Source organism: Oreochromis niloticus, linkage group LG3, assembly GCF_001858045.2.
Source record: "Oreochromis niloticus isolate F11D_XX linkage group LG3, O_niloticus_UMD_NMBU, whole genome shotgun sequence".
Lineage (NCBI taxonomy): Eukaryota > Metazoa > Chordata > Actinopteri > Cichliformes > Cichlidae > Oreochromis > Oreochromis niloticus.
In genome coordinates, this window is record NC_031967.2 from 69,666,578 (window position 1) to 69,688,953 (window position 22,376).

The 22,376-nt window shown below is 41.4% G+C and overlaps 1 long non-coding RNA gene across 1 annotated transcript; it reads right to left on the reverse strand.

The window, feature by feature from the left end:
* Nucleotides 1–4,885: 4,885 nt before the first annotated feature.
* LOC112846098 (uncharacterized) lies at nucleotides 4,886–7,052 on the reverse strand. The gene is made up of 4 exons (XR_003218926.1): nucleotides 6,994–7,052; nucleotides 6,750–6,845; nucleotides 5,393–5,474; nucleotides 4,886–5,002 (listed from the first exon to the last, which is right to left on the reverse strand). It is a non-coding gene; the product is annotated as an uncharacterized LOC112846098 (long non-coding RNA).
* Nucleotides 7,053–22,376: the final 15,324 nt, after the last annotated feature.

Sequence of the window (22,376 nt, forward strand, 5' to 3'; positions counted from 1 at the left end):
TTACATAACTAGAACAGTGATCTCAAACCATTGATAAGCACCATCCCTGGACACTGCTTCTATTACAGAAGGCATGACAATAGGATTTAGAAGATTCCCAAAGTGTTCCTTCCACCACTTGACTGTACCCTCAGTTTAGGTCAGCAGCATCACACTACCACTGTATACAGTCCGAGCAGAGCATCACTTCCTCTACCTTAGTTGTCTAACAGTTTGCCAGAATTGCTTTGAGGCCATATGAAAGTCCATAATTTCACCAAATGTCTCTCACACTGAGTTTTTTTTCAGCCACTGCCAAAGCTGCACTCTGCTGGGCTAGCCATTACCTGTTAACTGCCTCAAGAGTTCCACAGACCACTAACCAACACTGATAAGATTCCTTCTTCAGCCTGACAGCTGCCCCCCACTTGTCCAGCCTCTGGTCCCGGAACTGCCACAACAGGTACCAATGACCTTCGAGCCATAGCGCCTTATAGACGCTGTCACCATTTTCAGTTTATGTTTTGAGTTTTCAAGTTATCCCTTTAAATGTGTTGAGTAATATTATTATTATTTGGTTGCCTTAAGTTTAGTTTAGTTATGTTTACTTAGGTCTTCTGTGTTAGTCTGTCATGTTTCTTGTCTTCTTGTCCATGTTGTCAAGTTTATGTTGCCAAGTCTGTGTTCCATCCTGTTTTCTGTTTTCCCAGCTGTTCACCATCCCCCTCATTATCTCTCTGTGTACTTAAGTCCTCTGTCCTCCTTTGTTCCATGTCAGGTTGTCTGTTGTCCTTTGTGTCACTTTTCCATGTTCCTTTGTACCCATGTCAGGTTTCATTTTTTTAATGTTTATCTTTAGTTTCCCCAGTTTAGTTTATTTTTCAGCTTTACCTCTGCATTTTGTTTTGTAATGTCTTACCAGCCTTAATAAATGGCTTGCTTTCTGTTAAAATTCAAGTTTTGTTCCACGTTCATTCATGTCTGCATTTTGGGTCTACTCTTTACTATCCATACTGTCTGCTTCGGCATACTATGACAGTGGCCTTGCAATACAGGTGCAGAAAATGGTTTATTCAGACTCACTACTCACAGCCCCCTCAAAAAGATGTTGAAGCTCTGCCCATCCAGACCAGGGCCCACAGCAGCAGCACTACCAAACCCCAAAGAGCACAGGTTAGCCTATCTCACCCCACCGCAGAGGGAAAACTACACCCACTCCAACATTCAGCCCTCCGCCGCACAGTGGACTCATCAAGAGCAGAGACTACCTGCAAAATACAGTAACAACCTCCCTGCCAGCTGAACCCCCCCCATTTCCACCCATGCACCAGATTTCTACTGCACCAGGGCCAGGCCCCCATGCATGGACCCGTCCAGCACCCCAGTGACAAACCGACGAGGACCCAAGCAGCCCAGGCCCAGCCAGAACCCCAGCCCAGAGGCGGAGAACCCCCAGAACCCTAAGATCTTAAGCCTGCCATGGACCCACCCAGGACCAGCGCAGCTACAGACCCAAAACCTCTGAACTGGTGGACAAAAGCAAAAAGTGTGTATGTAATTGTCAGGTTTATTCCCTTGACAGTGAGCAGTTGTCAGAGCACGTAAAACCCATCCTGAACATCCAATGACCTGCATAGTGCGCTCTATGTAGTAGTTGGTGTTAAATTAATTGTAGACTGGGATAGATTTTTAAATACATCTGACACCAGTATTTTTTTTCCGAGTTGACTGATAGATGCAGCTCCCATTTTGCAGTAGGAAGGGATATTGATTTATGTATTTTGGAAGGCGTCCTGTATATTTTAGATGGTAATTTGGGGGTTTCGAAATTAGGAATTGTACCAGAGTAATTTAACTCGATTAGGCTTAAATTACTTTTTTACTAAAGATTTAATTTGTTGATATTTTAAAACTCTATTCTTGTTTATCCCATATTGTATAACTAATTATCAAACAGAATAAAGTCTGTTCCTTCGAATGTATTTTCCAAGTATTCAATCCCTTTTAGCTCCAAAATGGGAAGTTGATCATATTATTGTTCTGTAGTATTTCAGGGTCGTTCCAAATGCATGTACATTTGCATGAGATTAGTGAAGACTCAGTTATTTTTAGAAACTCCCACAATGCTTTCACAGAGCAGCTGATATTGATACTTTTAAAGCATACATGTTGTTTGATGGTTGAGCCAATGAATGGTAGGTCCGAAACCCCTATATTATTGCATCGTGTCTGTTCGACATCTAGCCAGTTCTCATCTACGAGGGTATGTTTTAACCATCCTGAAATTAATTGCATCCGGCTGGCTAAAAACTAGTCTTGAAGCTTAAGCAAATCTAGTCCTCCTTTATCCTGGGTCCTTTGTAGCATTTTTAAGCTGATAAGTGGAGATTTATCTCTCCAAAGGAATTTAGAAATAGACAAACTGTCATGGTCACCAGGATCTGTAGGATGTGTTGTGTTTTGCTGCCTTTACAACTTTTGCCAGGGCAGAGCTGGACAAAACTCCCCGCCTCTGACCTCACCTACAGTGTTCACCTTTTGCTCATTCACGTTAATCACCCAATGGGCTCTCATCGTGATTGATTTTCTCCTCACTACTTAAGACTGCAGGGGGGTCTGCTTCTTCGCTGGATCATTGTTCTAACTCAGGGGTCCCCAATCTCAGTCCATGAGGGCCGGTGTCCCTGCAGGATTTAGATGTGTCCTTGATCCATCACAGCTGATTTAAATGGATAAATTACCTTCTCGACATGCCGAAGTTCTCCAGAGGCCTGGTAATGAGCTAATCATGTGATTCAGGTGTGTTGACCCAGGGTGAGATCTAAAACCTGCAGGGACACCGGCCCTCATGGACTGAGATTGGGGACCCCTGTTCTAACTACTGTCAGTGTGGCCCCAGCTTCTCCAGCAATTGTTTGTGATTTCCTAGTGTTCTCTCCTAACGACCTTGTCTTCTCTGTGTACAGACTTCTTCTCGGGAGGCAGAAGCTGGAGGATGTTTGGTCATTTGTCCTGACACAAGCTGTTGGGAAATTATATAATATTTTTAACCAGCTTATGAAAGAGTTTCCAAAATCCAATTTGTATAAAGTTGCAAATAAAAATTTCCTTTTATGAAACCAAATTTGTCAGGATGTTTTATGAGGGTGGTTGTCTTCTCCAATCTTTTAGACAAAGCTTGCAGATTATTTGAACGACAACTTTAATAAGGAATACTGTAATATATCTGGTGGAAAACATAGGGTTTTTGTCTGGTTTTGGCAGGAGACCATTTTTCTCAGAAATTATAATATATATGGATTATAGTCCATAAGATAACATTCGCTAGTCTCAGTACCCAGGGATCACTCCGCCAGCATTTCCACCCTTTGCCATGGATGAATGCCCGGCCATGAGGCACTCACCATCTGGTTCCCTCCACAGGTCTGCCAGGCCAAGGCAAGGTAACCCTATCCTGGGCAAGATGAACTGTTCTCTCGGTCTGTCACTCATAGGGGTTTTTGAATCGCTTTGTCTGGTCCCTCTCCAAGGGGCAGTCAATTTTACATAAGAGAACCTACCAAGAGGGAAAACGTCCCCTGACAACATAGCCCGTGGGACATACTGATCCCTTCACCATGATAGGGTTGCGATTCAATGAGGGGCATTTAGGAATATTTCTTAATAATTCCTCTTTTTCTTGTATATTTTCCATTCATGATCAAATAATGAATTACTGCATGAATGTCTAATAAGGCAGCTATGTATGGTGAGTAGGTTCATCTTTGATGTCTAGTTTTTCATCTCCCAAGAATGTAATTTAACAGATCTCAGTGGGATACATAATGAACTTAGGGAATAGAAACCAAACATCAATCCTTTCCAAGTAGTTTCAATTCAATACCAATATTAGGGGCAGTGTCAATACTATTGATCTTGAGCTCTCCTATAACACTCATTACTCCAGTAAATAGCAGCAGATTTTAAGTGGTACTTATTGTTTTATAAAGCTTCACTGAGGTGTAACACAAGGGTATCTGAGCTGGTTCAGGAGATAAGCCTGTCGTGTCCGGTCTGAGTCACATGTTCATCAGTTTGTAGTTCATCTCTAAACTCTTCAGCTCTCTGGCTTCATGTTAAAGGTCTGAGTCTTACACTGTAAATGTTTCCAAGAGGGAGGAACGATAAATGGACACTCAGTGACTTTCTAGTCCAAGTTAACAAAATTAGATTACTTTACCAGTGTGTGAATGTGAGAGTGAATGAATAGTGGAATTATAAAGCGTTTTGGGTGCGTAGAAAAGAGCTATATAAATGCAATCCATTATCATTATCATTCAGCAGACAAAAGGTTCAAATGTGGGGTTTTTAATCAATAATAAAGATAAAGGTAAAGAGTCACTTAAGAAGAATGTTTAGGCTGTTATTTGTATTTTAACATTGATAAGTTAATTAACAAAAATAAAATGTTCTGCCATGAAAGCAGCTGCTGGCTGGTTTCTGTGTGATTTAAAACAAAGCTCTTTGTGTTATCATTAACAAACACTAAATTGTTTTCTGCTGCTGTGGTTTAATGCTTCTTTTTTTCTTTTTAGCCACAACCAAACCGGAAGAAGTCAAATTTTCCATCTGACATCTTGGTGAAACCCACAAAACCACACGAGGAAAATAAGAAAGAATAAAATTTTATTAAAGCTGAGAAACTAACTTGTTGCTGGGGAAATACAAATGATGGTCTGAGACATATTTTGAATATAAATAACAGGGAACTTACTGTGGCCATAACAAACATTAACATATTTATATTTTCATTGTTGATTTTGCAGAAAAAACACTTTTAATACTGCAGTTAAACATACATACTTGTGATATTTGAATTGTAGTATTCTAAATGAGAAAAAGAGAAAGAAAAATAACAGAATGTGGATGTCTTCTGGTCTGAGGTGCTGGGAGGACCAGTTAGAGACCAGCAGCTGGACGTCAGTGGTTGGACTGGTGGACTACTTCAGTGAAGAGTAGACGACGTCTGGCTCTGATTTAAAGTCTGAACACAAACACACAATTTTAAGATTATTTTTTGTTGATTGTTACACATATTTGGAAAATAGGGGGCGGTTGCTTTTTGAGGGACATTAGTTGAAAAGGATTCTGGGAAATCTCTAATGTTCCTGGTGGTTTTTCTACAGTGAATATGTCAACCCGTAAATTATGTTAGGTTGCATAATTAATGCTGAAGCATAAACGAGGGCAACATCAGTCTGTGAACGAAGCAGCAGCAGAGCTGTTGGGACTTGTATCTGTTTTTAGCACAAAACTTTCAAATTGTATGAAAGTTACATGTTATAGCACAGAGTAGCAGCTTTTAGGAAAGCTGTTCCACTGATCATCAGCTAGCTTGCATCTGTCTACAGTTAAAGATACAGAGCAGCTGTACCTGGGTCTCCTTGGTCTGATGGTTGTTTGTTTCATGACTTCTTCAGTTCTCACAGCTGGAGAAACTGCAGCTAGATCAGCGTCTGCAGAATAAAACACATCAAAGTTACTGAAGGTAAAACTGCAACAGTACTGGTTTGAAAAAAACAAAAAAACAACAACTGTTATTTCTAATGTTCCATTATAAAGGGACTTGGGATGATTGTTATACACAACAACACCTTTTTACAGACTTATAAATACCTGTGATACACAAAGTGACCACGAAGAGCTGCTTATGTGATATGAATGTATGCTTTCTTTCAGAGCAGTCTGACACCTTTAACCACAGAGCAAACATGTTCTCACAACATGAAGACTCTCATTGGCCAGATCAGAACACACTGCAGTGAGAAGTCTCATCAGTTTCAGGCTACAACTACAGTTAACTAAAATCATCATCAAGATGAATGTTCAACATGTCAGAATCCTACAGAAACTCCAAAATTAGATTTTATTGAAATACTTTTTTCAAAATATGTCTCCACGATCCTTCCTATTTTAAAATAAACAACTCTGTGTTGAAACACCTGCAGCTGAAGTGTTTTCTTTCTATCAGAAACAGGATGCTGGACGACTGCAGAGCTGTTAGCTTCAGTTAACCACAGACCACAAACACACAGTCCAGCTCACAGTGAACAACACTCAGTAAGTACAGAGTTAAACACACATTTTATCTGACTGAGCTGATCACATTTTGGATCAAGGACACAAATGTGTAACAAAAATATAAACTTAAATATTGTGTCTTGAGAGTCAAAGGAGTTTGCAAAGGAAAGCGTCTGGACTTCTTTGAGTTGCTTGAAGACGTTTCACCTCTCATCCGAGAAGCTTCTTCAGTTCGTGTCAGTTGTGTCTTGATACATTCTCAATCATCCAGGAAATTAAATCTCCAAAAGTTGATTCTGTTCATCTGGACGTAGCATTTTGTGGGAGAAACGTTTCGTCACTCATCCAAGTGACTTCTTCAGTCTCAGCTGACTGCAGGTTTCCCCAAACCTTATAAACAGTACATTTGCATAATGACTGAAACCAGCCCACTGAAACGCTACGTCCAGATGAACAGAATCAAGTTTTGGAGACTTAAATATTGTGATTTCAGTTTTTGATGAGGCAAACATTTTTAAACTTCTGATCATCCGTCTGATTCTACATGTCCTCATAATCCATCAAAGTCAGCAACAGTCTTCATGAAACTATAACATAATACACAACTATTCTATTTTCCTTATATATTTTCACAATGTAAAGCTGCACAAAAGTCCTTCTAGAAGCAAATTTAACATCTCAATTATGCTGCATATGTTTCAAAGTACTACCTCTGTTTTGTGTGATTGGCTGTTGATAATTTGATGTTTTGACAAAAGAGTACATGACATGAGTGATGATGTCATCTTCCTCATTTTCTTCTTGATCTGTTGAAATGATCCAAAATAAACAATGATACAAGTTAAATAGCTAAACAGAGATCACATTCAAGAAAGTTACTGTGATCATAATTAATTTGAACTTTATTCTACTAAACAAACTCAAACATGAAAGATCAGGAAGTCTGAGTCTCACCTTCAGGTTTCCTGTGAACAATTCTTCTCACCAGCAGAACCAGTAACACCAGTAGAACCACAACACACACTGATCCAACACATGACAACACAGAGAGAACAGGAGGAGAGAGTGATGGAGGAAGAGTGATGGAGGTGGATGTAGGTGGAGGTGTGGATGTAGGTGGAGGTGTGGTGGTGTGTTTGTCTAAAATAAAGCAAACACAGTCATTAAGTTGTCGTCACATTGTGAATGTTGAAAGCTGCAGAAACACAGACAGGTGAGTGTGTCACCTGTGACAGTGATCCAGCTGGATGGAGACTCTCCATGACCGCTGATGTCACACTTGTAGAGGCCTTCATCAGACCTGGAAACATGCTGGATGGTCATGTGACCTGTAGGCTGCTTCCTGATGAGGGAGCCATCTTTATAGAAAGCAGCTGGGAGGTTGGAGGGAGTGGTCTCTGTTTTACAGAGCAGAGTGACGTCATCTCCCTCCATCACAGGGAGGACAGGACTCTGCAGGATCACTGATCCACCTCAACACAGAGACAAACTACAGCATTTCATCCATTTACACACAGCTTCATCAACACTAACTCCACACACTCAGCTTACCAGTGACTGTCAGGTTAACCATGTTACTGATGGGACCCTCTCTGGACTCACACCAGTAAACTCCACTGTCATGAGGTGCTGCTATACTGATGTTACAGGAAGAACCAGCTGGTTCTCCCCATCCATCTCTGCACTGAGTCCTCTGTCGTTTGCTTGTGTTTCTCCTCAGAGTCCATCCAGCAGAGCTGTCGTCCTCCTCACAGCTCAGAGACACAAAGTCTCCTTCAAAGAACTGAGAGCTGCTGGGACTCACAGTCAGACGAGCTGTGAGGGTTACAATGAAAAACTGATGATCTGTTAAACTTTAGTTGAAACTGAGACAAAGGTGTGATTAATCCTTACTTTCATCAGTTTTATATGTGAGATCTATTCTGAAACATGAACCCAATCAGGTCATATCAGTGAGCATTTCTCAGGTTTAAACTGTGACAGAAGAAGGTTACTGACCTTGGTTTGTTGTGCAGCTCAGCAGTGAGATCAGAACTAAAGAGAAATGACACTCAGGTTGATTTGAGGTGAACACAAAGAACAGCTGACAAACTCATCTCTCTCTGATATGTCAACTCATTTTATTTTTGATGCCATCAACATGTTTCAATGAAGTCTGAACAACAAAACACTAGGTGTGTAATGCCAAAAATAAAATCAATTTTCTGTCAATTAAAAATTATCTAGCTTTGTCTTGAAAGAGAACTAGAGCCTATCCCAGTTTTAAGGTGACTACAGATCATCAGTCCATCACAGACTAACATTCACAACTACAGTCAGTTTAGGATCACCAGTTACCCAAACATGTCTTTAGGCTGTGGAGGAAGCTTACAGACATTAACCACCTCATGGCTGTGATGTGTGTACTGTACATTTACAGCATCCAAACTTTCCTTTAAGATTTTTATTTTATGTTTGTTACTGACATAAATATATAAAGATAGTTTGATGTGCCCTGATTATATTGTGACTATATAAAAAATAACCACTACATTGAAATAACAGTAAAGTCATGTGTCCACTGTCCAGCTGTGTTGATATAATGAGTGAATGATTTGAGCTTGTCACTGCCTGCTAAATGGTAAATGGACTGGTTCTTATATAGCACTTTTCTACTCTGTCTGAGCACTCAAAGCGCTTTATACAATTCATTCACCCAATCACACCGGCACTTCTTCTAAGTTTTTAAGTGCTGAGTATCTAACATTCATACACATTCACACTCCGATGAATGCATCGGAGAGCAACATGGGGTTAGTATCTTGCCCAAGGATATTTGGCATGCAGACTGGAGCAGCCTGGGATCGAACCACCGACCTTCTGGTTAGTGGCTGATCTGCTCTGTGTTTCCTCGACTCCTGAGCAAAGATAAAGAGTCAGTTCAGACCTGCAGTTGGTCCTCGTGGTGTTTTGAACTTGAATTCAGCCTGATTTGTTTTTCATGTCTTCTCCTCCATCATCAGTTATCAGGAGAGCAGACAGTCAAAGTACAAGAATTCAAACAAACAGAGATTCTACTTACAGAGCAGACACAGCACAGATGTTTCCTTCATCGTCCTTCTCACTCATTTGAGCTTTTTTTCATTTCTCTCACTGACACCAAGTAAAGCCTGCCCTCTTCCTCTGAGCACCAGCTTTCTATTGGTTCAAACAAAGAGGTGGGGGACTCACTTTTTCTAATGTCTAAAGATACAAGTCATCTAAGCATTTAAAAAAATGTTGCAACTTTTTGTCTGTTTTCCTAAAACAGTTTAAAATAAAACATTCAATTGTTAACCAAATGAAAAAAAAAGTTACAAAAAAAAATCAAACATTCTTTTCTCTCAGTGATCTGTAGCTTGTTTGATGAACAAATCCATGTCCATGTAGTGGACGTCCCCCTCAGTGAGAGAGGCAGATATGAGCTGAAACACAGGAATCAAACCAGGGACGCTGCTGTTATGGAGCTGAACTGGAACCATTCAGACACTGAGGCCCTCTGAACACATTTTAATTACAGCTGTGCAGAGACACACTGATGACTGACTGGAACACTATGATTCATGTTGTGGGATTTCTCTTTAGCGTATTGTCCTTTAATGTATTGTGTTGATGAAATGCTTTCATGTTACTTAGTTTAGTATGTCTGGTTCACACCTCATTCACACTGGGAAACAGACGGTGAGAAACTGGTGAATGTCTCCCAGGAGACAGAAGCTCACACAGGAAGACTTGACTCCAGAGTGGGGGAGATTCACACAGGTGATAGAGAGTTTTTCTGTTTAGAGCCAAGGTGTGAACTGCAACTGTAAAAGCCTTTTGTTCTGTGACTGTGTATAAAAGGGACCTGAACTGTTCATTGTCAGAGATGACTTTCAGTGCCCCCTGACTGATGTCTCTCCTCATGCATGGGAAATAAAGTATTGGGTTTTAACCGCTCATCGTGTCTGCAGGCTTTGTTAAGAAATTTCCACAACAGTGTTGGCACTGCGAGCAGGGTGATCCAGTGTTCTCGCTGAAGGACGGCTCCGGGACGGCTGATCACCCCGAGGTAGCAAGCCTTCACTTCCTTGAAAAAGCTGCTGCAAACAGCGCCCGTTTTAGCGCTTCCGGACCCATCCAAACCGTATACACAAATGGTGGATGAAAAGAATGGTTTCATGTCTTCTGTTCTTTTTAGAGATGGACCGATCCGATATTACGTATCGGTATCGGTCCGATACTGACGTAAATTACTGGATCGGATATCGGTGAGAAATTAAAAATGTAATCCGATACATTAAATATAAAAAAAACACCTCACAAAACTTGCGACACGGCGTAACTCGGCTCATAACCGTAGCACGTCGGAGCAGTGTGCTCACGTGATAGAGCGGCTGTGTGTATTTGTAGCCTCGCTACCAAACCAGCATTTCATCTCTGAGGAAGTTATCCCAGAGAGAAGTAAAGCAAGTGTGTAAGTTCATCTCTGAATGTTTGTAAAGCATTCCCATGTTAAGCTTAACAACCGATATATGGAGCGACTGCCTCTCTCTCTCTCTCCCTCACCTTCCTGCAGCTACTTCAATCGTGAAACTGCTTAACGATCAGCTGATCGGCTTTTCTGTCACGAGTCCGTCTCTCTTCTTTGTTTTTGGCCCACTTTGCACCAGAAAGAGGAAACCAGCGGCTGAACAACAGCAGCACCTTTAACCTTGATAAGCTGTTGTTAGAATTTATTTAATATTACTTTCTACACCAGGATCCTTTTCTATGTAGCTGACGGCTGGTAACTGTGCAGGGGCGGATCTAGCAAAGTTTAGCCAGGGGGGCCGATAGGGCATTAACAGGGAAAAGGGGGCACAAAGACATACTTTTCTTTCTTATTCTCATTTAAAATGTCTAGCTTTTAATAAATAATTATCTGAATCTTACACCCAAAGTTTTAATCTGATGTAAAATGTATAGAAGTCCATTACTGCATATAGTAACTGTTAAGTCTAATATACCCTAGTAAGCTATAGTACTTTTTCCTTTGGGAAGATACCATCTGTGCAGTCTGCAATTCTGTTGAAGAAAGATGTTGAATCTATTTAATTATTCTTGAAAAATAATTTAATTCTGTGCATTTTTTTTCACCCTGCATCAAATTAAAGTTGATTACATCGATTAAGCATCATGAGGTGGAGGGTGGGGGGTGGTTCCCTATTTTTTTTTGCTGGGAGTTTGCAACCCTATTAGTTAGGTTGCTTAATATTTCTGCTAAGTACTCTTTAAAATACCAGAATAGGGAGGATGGAGTAGGTTTAAGTTTATTAGATTGATCAGTGTTGCTGAACTATAAAATAATTTTGGGTGCAGTGTATTTTTTTACATACAGGTATAACAGAATAGCTTTAGTGTTATTGTTTATTTAAACTTGAGTATGAACTTATACAAAATGCAGCAAGATATTAAAAAACAGTTTTATTGATTAAAAAACACACTATATCGGATTCATATCGGTATCGGCAGATATCCAAATTTATGATATCGGTATCGGTATCGGACATAAAAAAGTGGTATCGTGCCATCTCTAGTTCTTTTACAGCAGCATGGTGATTCACTTCGCCCGGTGGGTTATTACTCTTCCAAGCTTGACCCAGTGGCTGCAGGACTGCCTGGATGCCTACGAGCAGTAGCTGCATGTGAGAAGGCCGTGCTCGCCTCACGTGACATTGTAGGGTACTCTCCTCTGACAGTACAGGTACCCCATGCAGTTTCTGTCATTTTGCTGGAGCAGAAAACACCTTTCTGCAGCTCGCTGGCTCAGGTACTTTTCCATACTGCTTGACATGCCCAACATCAGTGAAACGATGCACAACACTTAACCCAGCCACTCTTCTTCCCACGCCAGAGGATGGTGAGCCACACAGCTGCACTGCTGTATTGGGTGAAACTTGTACACCTCGGATTGACTTGTTAGATGTTCCCATCGAGAACTGTGACATAGTGTTATATGTAGATGGCCTCTTCCCGTGATTCACGTGGAACTAACCGGGTGGCTTTTGCTGTGTGTTCTGATCATGCTATTCTCGTTTGAGGCTCGTTGCCCAGACACTTCTCAGCACAGACTGCGGAACTTGTGGCGCTCACTGAAGCCTGTAAACTTGCGGAGAGTCAGTCGGCCACCATCTACACTGACTCTCGCTACGCGTTCGGTGTGGTGCATGATTTTGGCGCCTTGTGGAGGCACAGAAAATTCCTGAAATCTAATGGGAAGCCCATCCTCAATGCTAACTTGGTAGCAGCGCTGCTGGATGCCATCCTCCTGCCTGCTCGCATTGCTTTAGTGAAGTGTGCAGCACACACAGGTAAAACTGATTCTGTCTCCCAAGGAAATGCCGCCGCCGATGCAGCAGCCGAAGGAGGCCTACCCTTCCAACTTGTCTTGGCACCACTGTCCACACCTAACCTTGCTGATCTTCCTGCTGTACAGTCATTTGCCTCCCAGCCAGAGAAAACTCTCTGACGCAAACATGGCTGCAGTGGTCGAATCTTTCTGGCGCTCTCCTGACGGCCGCCCATGTCTGCCTAAACACTTCTTCTCCTGGTTTCTAAAATGGGCACATGGGATAGACCATGTGTCCAAAGGGGGGATACTACAAGCAGTAACATCGCTATGGTTCACAAAAGGGTTTTCCACAGCAGCTGAGAGGTATTGCAAAAAGTGTCTCATTTGCGCGACCAATAATGTGGGACGCCCAGTACAGGTAAACACTGCAGCACACCCCCCACCAGACATGCCTTTTGACCATCTAATGATGGATTTCATTGAATTGACACCAGCCGAGGGAAAGAACTATTGTCTGGTAGTAGTGGACATGTTCTCTAAGTGGGTAGAAGCATTCCCCACTAAAAGTGCAGACAGCAGTGCAGTGGCAAAAGCCCTCCTGTCAGAAATCATTCCCAGGTGGGGTATCCCGGTGAAAATAACAAGTGATAATGGTACTCACTTTGTGAACCAGGCATTGAAGGAGATCAGCAAGCAACTAGGTTTCAAATTGCAAACACACTGTGCATATGACCCACAATCTGGAGGTGCTGTGGAGAAAATGAACGGCTCCTTAAAGTTCAAGCTGGTAAAGTGCTGTGAAGAAACTGGCCTCACGTGGCCAAAAGCGCTCCCTCTCGTGCTGATGTATGTGCGCACGTGAACCAGACCTCCAGCACACCTCAGCCCTTATGAGGTGTTGTATGGACGACCTGCTAGAGTGGGGGCAGAACCCCCCAAATGGACTGGCATGTCCACAGAGTTGTGCAACAGCGAAATGATTGTGTACTGTCAAAATCTCTCGGGGACTCTCTCGCAGGTACATCGAGCAGTGAAAGCAGCCCTGCCCTGCCCAGCAGAAGGACCCCTACACCCGTTCAAACCAGGGAACTGGGTGCTAGTGAAGGATTTCAGGAGGAGACACTGGAAGGCGAAGTGGTGGCTGGGCCCATTCCAAGTCCTACTGACCACACAAACGGCGGTGAAAGTTGGAGAACGAGTTACTTGGATCCACGCCAGCCACTGTAAGCTGTTTGGAGGAGAACCACCCAGAACGGAGAAACAACTAGAAAAGACAAAGGGGGCAGAATGATCCCCGCACCTCATTCAGGTAGTAGGCAGTCTACCCTCTACCTGCAACAATGCGACAAGCCAGGAAGCAGCTCATCACTGGGGTAGCCCTGATGCTCTTCAGTGGGCTGATGATCGCCCTCTGGTGGAGCCTCTGGAGAGATCAGCAGCTGGACACCATACCAACATCCAAGGAGGTTCGTGTAACAGAAGGAGCAACCCACAAGACAAGAGAAAATGCTTGATTGAGCATGATGGACACATTCGACTACACTATGTGTATTCGATCACCCAGACTGCCATTTTTGATCTGTGCAATGTGACCGATTGTAAAGGTCACAAGGAGAAGTGAGTTCCCCAAATTGCACCTTCCCCTGTTGCAGGCTGAAGATTACATTGATGATAGCGAGAGCGAGGATGATTGTGATGAGTGAAATTATTTTCCTGACACTGTAAGAATGATGCATATTGTGAAACCTTTTGAGTGTGCAATATTGCTGATGTAATTAACAGAATGTTAGGAAGAGAAATCCTTGGTATTAGTGATTGAGATGCAATCAAGAGGTTGGGAATTGTTGTGGGATTTCTCTTTAGCGTATTGTCCTTTAATGTATTGTGTTGATGAAATGCTTTCATGTTACTTAGTTTAGTATGTAGGGATGGGTACCGGTGTCCGGTGCCATGATGGCACCGGTTCTGACATAAACGGTAGTAACCAGACCGAAAAGCAGCGCACATTTCGGTGCTTTATTTCGGTGCTTTTTTTTTTTTTTCCTGAGCCAATTCTAGCCAATCATTTTATGTTTCTGAGTATAGTAGGCGGGGCCAGGTACGTATGTTCTTTTAGAGCAGAGCTACAGATTAAAAATGCCCAAGGCTAAGCGATCAAAAGTCTGGCTGTATTTCGCAGCAAAAGATGCAAACTCAGCAGCCTGCAACAAGTGCTTTAAGCTGATACTGTCATACTGTCAAAGGAGGTAACACCTCAAATGTGATGAAACACCTGGCGACGCATAGCGTTTTTTTTTAAAGCCGAGAAATTTGCCGTGTTTGTTAGCTTGCTGCGAGACCTCACACCGTGCACATCTACTGCGGGTGTGGTGCCTGTTAGCGGACCTGGAGTTAGCAACATCCCCCCAAAAGAGTAGAGTCCTGGCCCCTAGCCCTGTCAGCGTAGCAGAAATGATGAGGATGATGATGGCAGCAGCAGCCATTCTTCTCTGCGTGAGTAGCTTCATGTTGTTTGTGTGTAATTAACGTTGAGTACACTAACCACATTATTACATTAATGCATGTAAGGTGAACTAGCAAACACCGTCGTAGTTACATGCGGCTGTCTTCTTGTTTGATGGCAGATGCTCCCTTCACCCTGGCCAAAAAGGCTAAAATGACCAAAGAAAAAGTGGAAAACAGTTAAACATGAGAGGTTTTTGGACAAAGTTTGTGTTTTTTCCATTGTTTAAGCACTGCTTCCAGCCAAGAGTGATACCATATATGCCCTATAGCTGCAGAAAAGGCTAACATTGTTATCTTTTTACAAAAAACCCAGCTGAACATGAGAGGTTTTTGGACCAATTTTGTGTTCTCCATTTTTTAAGCACCGGTTTGAGCACCGTTTAAGCACCGGCACCGTTTCAAAAGTAGCGGTTTGGCACCGGTATCGGATAAAACCTAAACGATACCCATCCCTATTAGTATGTCTGGTTCACACCTCATTCACACTGGGAAACAGACGGTGAGAAACTGGTGAATGTCTCCCAGGAGACAGAAGCTCACACAGGAAGACTTGACCCCAGAGTGGGGGAGATTCACACAGGTGATAAAGAGTTTTTCTGTTTAGAGCCAAGGTGTGAACTGCAACTGTAAAAGCCTTTTGTTCTGTGACTGTGTATAAAAGGGACCTGAACTGTTCATTGTCAGTAGAGGTGGGTTTTTATAATCGATTTATCGATTAAAATCGATTCTGGCTTGGATAACGTAAAATCGATTCATTAAAATCCTGAATCGATTTTTTAATATGAATTTATTTTGCCCAAAATGCCAGAATCTCTGGTGAAATCTCACAAAATTTCAACAACCACCAAACACCTAAGACAGTAAATGAGAGCAGGAACACGGATTCTGCACAAAGACTTAAACACACAGCGCGGAAACGCGGATCAGAATCAGTGAGATGTCGCCTTTCTCACGTTCGGGGCTGAAAGCCGGCAGCTCGCTGATTCTGATCCGTCGGCGGGTCGCGCTTTGTGTTTACGCCCTTTTTGCGCTGATTCTAAAGCTGTTAGTTTGATCTCTCTCCAAACAATAATGACCGAACCAGCAGCAAAAGAAGATCCACATTACGCTTCACATAAACATCGTCATGAATTCACTCTGACTTTTACTGTTTTGCTTCCACCAGGATGCACAGCTTCCCCCCCCCTCTCTGCACTTCAAGAACAGTTTCCCGTCTAAAAATCTGTTTTCTGCATTATTCGCTTGCTTGTTATGCACAAGTCTACCGTTGTTTACAGCGCTGTTGGCCACTGGGTTTTTTTCCCTTTTACATTCTTCCGGAAAGAAAACCTCATTTCTGCTGTTCAATACTGAACCAATTTAAACTTTAAAATTATGCAAAATGCAAAACCGTGTCTCAAAAAAAAAAACCTATAACTTCAGAGGCAGAGCTGGACTGGGACAAAAAATCGGCCCGGGCATTTTGACCACCAGGATAGAGATTGAAAATGTGACGTCATTCAGGGGTAAAACAGCAAAGGATTCTGGGAACTTGTGGCAAGAGGTACTAGCGCACGCAGGCTTTCAATTGAACTCAGTTACACAGCGATAAAAAGAAACCCAAAAAATGGCAAGAAGCTGTTGTATTATTAACTGCAATAGCCGGTCGCCACGGGAAGCCGACGGGTAAAGAGATCGTTTTTTTTATCAGATTACGTCGTTGAAGAGAAATTTTTTAAGCCATGTTTCCGAAGTAAGAGCCGACAGATGGTCTGGATATACCAAATATAACGTCTCAGAACACTCCAGCTGACATGTTAGTCTGCTCCAAGCATTCCCACAAAGGTCAGTGTTTTGTAGTAGTTAATACGTCATTTTTCTTAACATAATTGGTGATATAGGTTACAAGCAAGTGTGGCGCTGAACAGAAATTGTCGCGCTATGCTTCTTTATTTATTGTGCATAAATAGTGAATTGTCCTGACACAATATTGCGTTTCGCTTCTGTTATTACCACGGTACATTGACAAAAACATATACTTTTATTCACAGGATAAAACAGTTTTTTGTATCACTAATTGTCCAGTGCGATTACAGCATACAATACTATTGTCACTGCTACATTTCTGTAATGCGTACCAGAAATTATTTCCACTACTAATTAATTACCGTTGAGCTCAAAGGTTATATTAATAAACGGTTAACGAATATGTATTTATGAAGACGATTTGTGAGACTGGTAAACTTACCTTTGTTTGTACGATGGTCTTTTGTTCTACACGGTGCATTTCAAGGTCCTGTACCCATCCGTCGGTAAACTGTACCTGGGCTTGTTGCAGTGACCTGAAGTTACTAAACTTCATGAGTGTATGAACTCACTCCAAGAACCGTATAATTATAAATCTGAGCGTGGTGAAAGTTGGGCAGCACGCTAACGTCTTTTGTCCACTCTGTGTGCTCGTAAGGGTCCGACCCTTTCACTCCTTTGATTTTTTCCTCGTATCTTTTCTTTGCCTTTTCGTGGAGTCTGTCTTTGTACGGACCGGCATTGTTCTCCTTAGTTTTGTACATTCCTTTTGTACAAGAAAAAGAAAAACCAAGAAGGTATTGGAACCGGAGAATGAACGTTTTGCGGTGCTGCAAATGCTTGCATTTGATGCGGTACTTGGATTGTTTTGCCATGAGTTCCCGGAATGCAATGCGCGAAAGTCACGTAATCTGTCAATCGCTATAGGAAAAACCATAAAGCCTTTGCATGAAAACAACTGCTTTGATGTACACTGTCTTGTTGGTATATATGTATCAATCTAATAAACTTAAACCTACACCATCCTCACTATTCTGGATTTTAAGCAGTACATAGCGGAAACAAAAAGACTGCTTGGTTGAGTTAACCTCCTGAACTATCTACCACACATGGTAGAAACCTTAAATTAAGACCAAGAACACTAGAGGTGAGACATGATCATTAATTAATATTAAAATTAATAAATGGCAGATTTAGTGATATTTTCGTAAACACCCCCTTTCCTTTTTTTGTTCTCCATTTTCTTTAGTTCGTCTATAAGATTGCTAAACAAGGGGGAGGGTGCATCCGGCCTCCTCGGCTGTAATTGGTCCAGCCCAGAGTCGATCATGACCAATTGGCCAATCCAACACCTTTCATTATATATACCCTATATATGCCCGATGGCCAGTCCAGCTATGTTCAGGGGTAATGTTCATATGTTGATTAATGGTTTTCTTTCGTTTTTGATGTACTGCAGAATATTTTTATAAAATCCCAGGCCAGGAAAATCACCTTAATGTTTTTCTGTGTTTTATCTTCAGCTACTTTGACACAAAGGCATCTGCTGTGACGCTCACACCTTTGATAAAGTCTTGCGTGTGTCAGCTTTCTTTTTATTGATACAAAAATATGTAAATGTACTGATCTGAATTATAATATTTCTGACTGTCAAAATTTCCCAGATTTAAATCGAATTGAATTGAATCAAATCGAATTAAATCGAATTGTGGATCGAATCGATTCGGGACCTTGTGAATCGGAATTGAATCGATTCTAGAAATCAGTGACGATACCCAGCCCTAATTGTCAGAGACGACTTTCAGTGCCCCCTGACTGGCGTCTCTCCTCATGCATGGGAAATAAAGTATTGGGTTTTAACCGCTCAGTTTTAACCGTCTGCAGGCTTTGTTAAGAAATTTCCACAACATTCACATTTTACATTAACACCATCCTCACACACGGTTTATATATGGCCACTGTTATGCGGATCATCGGTATGTGTTTATGTTTGACATAAGGTTTCATTTTCTTTTTAATTTAAAAAAAATGTTTTTAAGCAGCTAAAACTGTCAACTTCCTGCCCAACTAACACTCATATTGCTACTGCTGCTATTTTTCGATAGAAATTATCTTATTAATAAAAATATTTTTATCATGGTGTGTGTAGGAGCCATTTTTGGGTTACTACCTTATGTGGCCGCTAGAGGTCACTCAGGTCCCACTCAGTGAGAGAGGCAGATATGAGCTGGAAGACAGGAAGCACACCAGGGACGCTGCTGTTATGAAGCTGAACTGGAACTGTAGAAGCCAAAATGTTTTTTTTGTTTTTTTTTTAATTATTATTGTTCTGATTCACATTTGTCACCGTGGTGATGCCAGTTTCCGGTCATTTCTACAGTGGGCATGGTTTCACGTTACTTTTCTGGTTACTCCAATGGTAACAGAGAATGGAGAGACTGAGTAGGGCTCAGAACTTGTTTTGTGACCGTCCTTTTCTGGTCTCTGGCATTACTGATTGATTGTAATGTAATGTTTATTGTCACCCATGTTTGCTCAAATAAAATCAGCATTCTCCAAAGGTTTTCAGAATGGACTTTGTTGAAATGTGTCACAGTAAGCTCTCTTTTCTTAAAGGGAGTTGTCGCTACAATGTTCTTCAATAGAAAATATCCGCGTCCATGTGTAAAACTTTGCTGATCGAGCTCTGGTGAATCTATTTGGATGTGGGATGTTTGATGTTAGATGTGGGATAGTTGGACTAAATGATCATCTTTTTGGTATATGGATTGTTCCCACTAATTCAGTTTAGTTTGCAACGTCATGCTGAGTGCCACAGTGGAAGCACAGGTGTTGTGTTTGATTGACTGATTTATCCCAAGGGAAATTGTTTTAAAGGCTGCCAGAAGATCTGGTGCCATAATTTCATTGCGTTTATTACTGTGTTTATTTTTTGGTGTAGAGGCTAAGCCTATGGTTGAAGTCTCTGAGGTGTTTTATCGTGGGGGTGACGCAGTGACACTGTTATGAAAGAAACTTGAAAGTCTAACAACTCCAGCCATCCGTTAAACACATTTATTGATTTCCACTGGTTGCTTTCCCCCCCCCAACAGTTCTCTTTGCAGCCAATCTTATTTACCATGAATCACAACAGCCCAGTGCCCACAAACCGCGTGTTCCTTTCGACCAACAACACCTAACAGTAATTATGTATTTCTACCTTAAATATGATACCAAAAAAAATGCTATACTGTAAAACAAAAATTCCTGCTTTACACTCAAATTGCAATTTTAAAACAAACTTTTGTCAAAACAAGAACAAGATTTCTTAATTGAAATTATGTGTGACAGGTGCTTATCCATGTGATGAGTCAGTTTGTAAAGTAGAGCAACTGTCGTTATAATTTCCAATGACATTGTGCTTCTTATGCAAACAAGATATTTTCTTGTGTCTGTTTATTGTGTCTGACATACCCCAGGGATTCAAAATCCTGCTCCTCACACACAAGGTTTAAATAATCAGGCCCCATCTTATCTTATAGGTTTCTTAGTTGTTTACACAAAAATAAAAAAAAATAATTAAATAAAAAATAAAACGTGGGCCAATAAAAACAAAATATCACCATCGGCCCCTAAAATGAGAAATAGCCAGTCTCATAGTGACGCTGAAAAACTAGTTCATGCATTTATTAAGGGGCCTGATTATTTAAGACCTTGTATTTTGAATTCAATTCTGGATTTAACAGGAAGCCAATGAAGGGAAGCCAATACAGGAGAAATCTGCTCTCTCTTTCTAGTCCCTGTGAGTACTCTTGCTGCAGGATTTTGGATTAGCTGAAATTGGATTAGCTGCACTGAATCATCCTACATTTATATTCAAAAATCAATTCAGGATTTTAATGAATCGATATCACGCCAGAATCGATGAATCGATAATCAAAACCCACCTCATACACATGTGCGAGTCGGATAGGTTGGGCCACAAAGGATACACCTAAGCCATTCTTCAAATTCGGGGAAATGAAGGATGGATTTTCGGCTGTATTTGGACACCCTTCGTCACGTCGCTGTGACGTAATAGGTCTCAAAAGACACTCCGGAGCGTGCGGTACAGGACACAGCCTCTGAATTGGGAGTTTCTGAAAGGCACTGGGGTGTTGGAGGAAGCTGCACAAGGAACCATAATCAAGGAGGCGGATCATTTATAAGTGTAAAAAAGGATATGAATAGAGGAAGTGAGGCTGTATAAACTTTGAAGTGAGAGGGAATATGTCTGTATCATCCACCCATACAACTAATGTGCAGCTTGGTAACAGAGCTTGTGTAAAAATGACACCAAATTCTACATTTTACAGATCCGAACCTGATGTTTAATCTAAATATGCGCAAAACGTGTCACGTTTTTTGAGAAGGGGGCAGAGAAATAGAGATCCGGAGCGGGGTTTAGCTGTATGTCTAATTCCAGACCATTGTCTCTTTAGTACATATGCACTTGTTGCCACATGCATACATCTGATCAGGGGCGGATCGAGAAGGGTGGCATGGGGTGGCAAGTGCCACCCTAAAATGATCCCTTGCCACCCAAGTGCCACCCCAGTTTTGCATATGACAGTGTTGTTTATTAAAATAAGATAACATTAACAGTTTGAGCGTACTTACAGTCAACAGTGAATATAAATGCTAAAACTGAATATATTGGATAGTGTCCCCCCCTCCACCATTAACAAATGGTTCAGCCCATAGCAGGACCGGCTTTTTTCTTGTTTTCAGAAGCAAGCGATGCTTATGATTGTGCCAGAGCACATTTTGAACAACACCATGGGAATTTTGGATTTTACACTGGTGGTTGGATGTTACACTCTGGAAATTTAATGAAGGTTAGTGTTATTAACCCTCTGTGGTCCACGGACACGCTGCACCTCCAAATCACATGACTATTTTTAGCTGACATAGCAACAAGCTGCAGCCACGCTGAGTCTCTATTTCAGCCCATATTGAAAGTTTGGACTTCAAAGTTTTTAAATTTTAATTACAGGCCAGTAAATCCAGAGTTATGATAATATATATAAGCCACGCTTTTTTCTAAATACTGTTGTCACGTTTGTGTGTGTGTGTGTTTTAAGCGTTTTCTAAGGACAGCGCGAAAACAGTAAAGAAAGGGAAAAAAGCCAACTCTTTCCTATCGGTGGAAAAGAAATCCCACATGTTGGCTTTTTTAAAAAAAAGCCAACATGTGGGATTTGGTTGTTTAGGAAGAGGGGAGAGTTTTGGGAGTGACGGTAACGGCAGCGAGACAGAGCGAGCGAGTGAGAGAGAGAGAGTTTTTAGATGTGGGAGATTTGTGACGTTTAGTGTGGAGTGTATACTTAGTGTGTTGTGTTGTCTTGTGTAGTTGTTCTGTTGTGTAGACGTTTTGTTTTGTGTGTCAGTGAGGGCACTAGTGAATGTCACTAAGGCACATTTGTAAACACTGTCACTAAGTAGAAAACCTGGCCTGCTGGTTTATCCCTGTGCTGTTCTCCTCTGTCTTTTGGTGGACAAACATTTTTTTTACTGGCACACATCATTTGTGGGGCATCTTATTGTGACACCTGATTGTTCTCTCATTTTAGTTTTAGTAATTTTTTTAAATGGTTGTACAAAATGAAGAAAACGGCAGGTGTATTGGCTACATTTTTAGATAAATAGTTGTATATGTTTACAAAATGTACAATTTATATTTGCATTTCAAGTTATA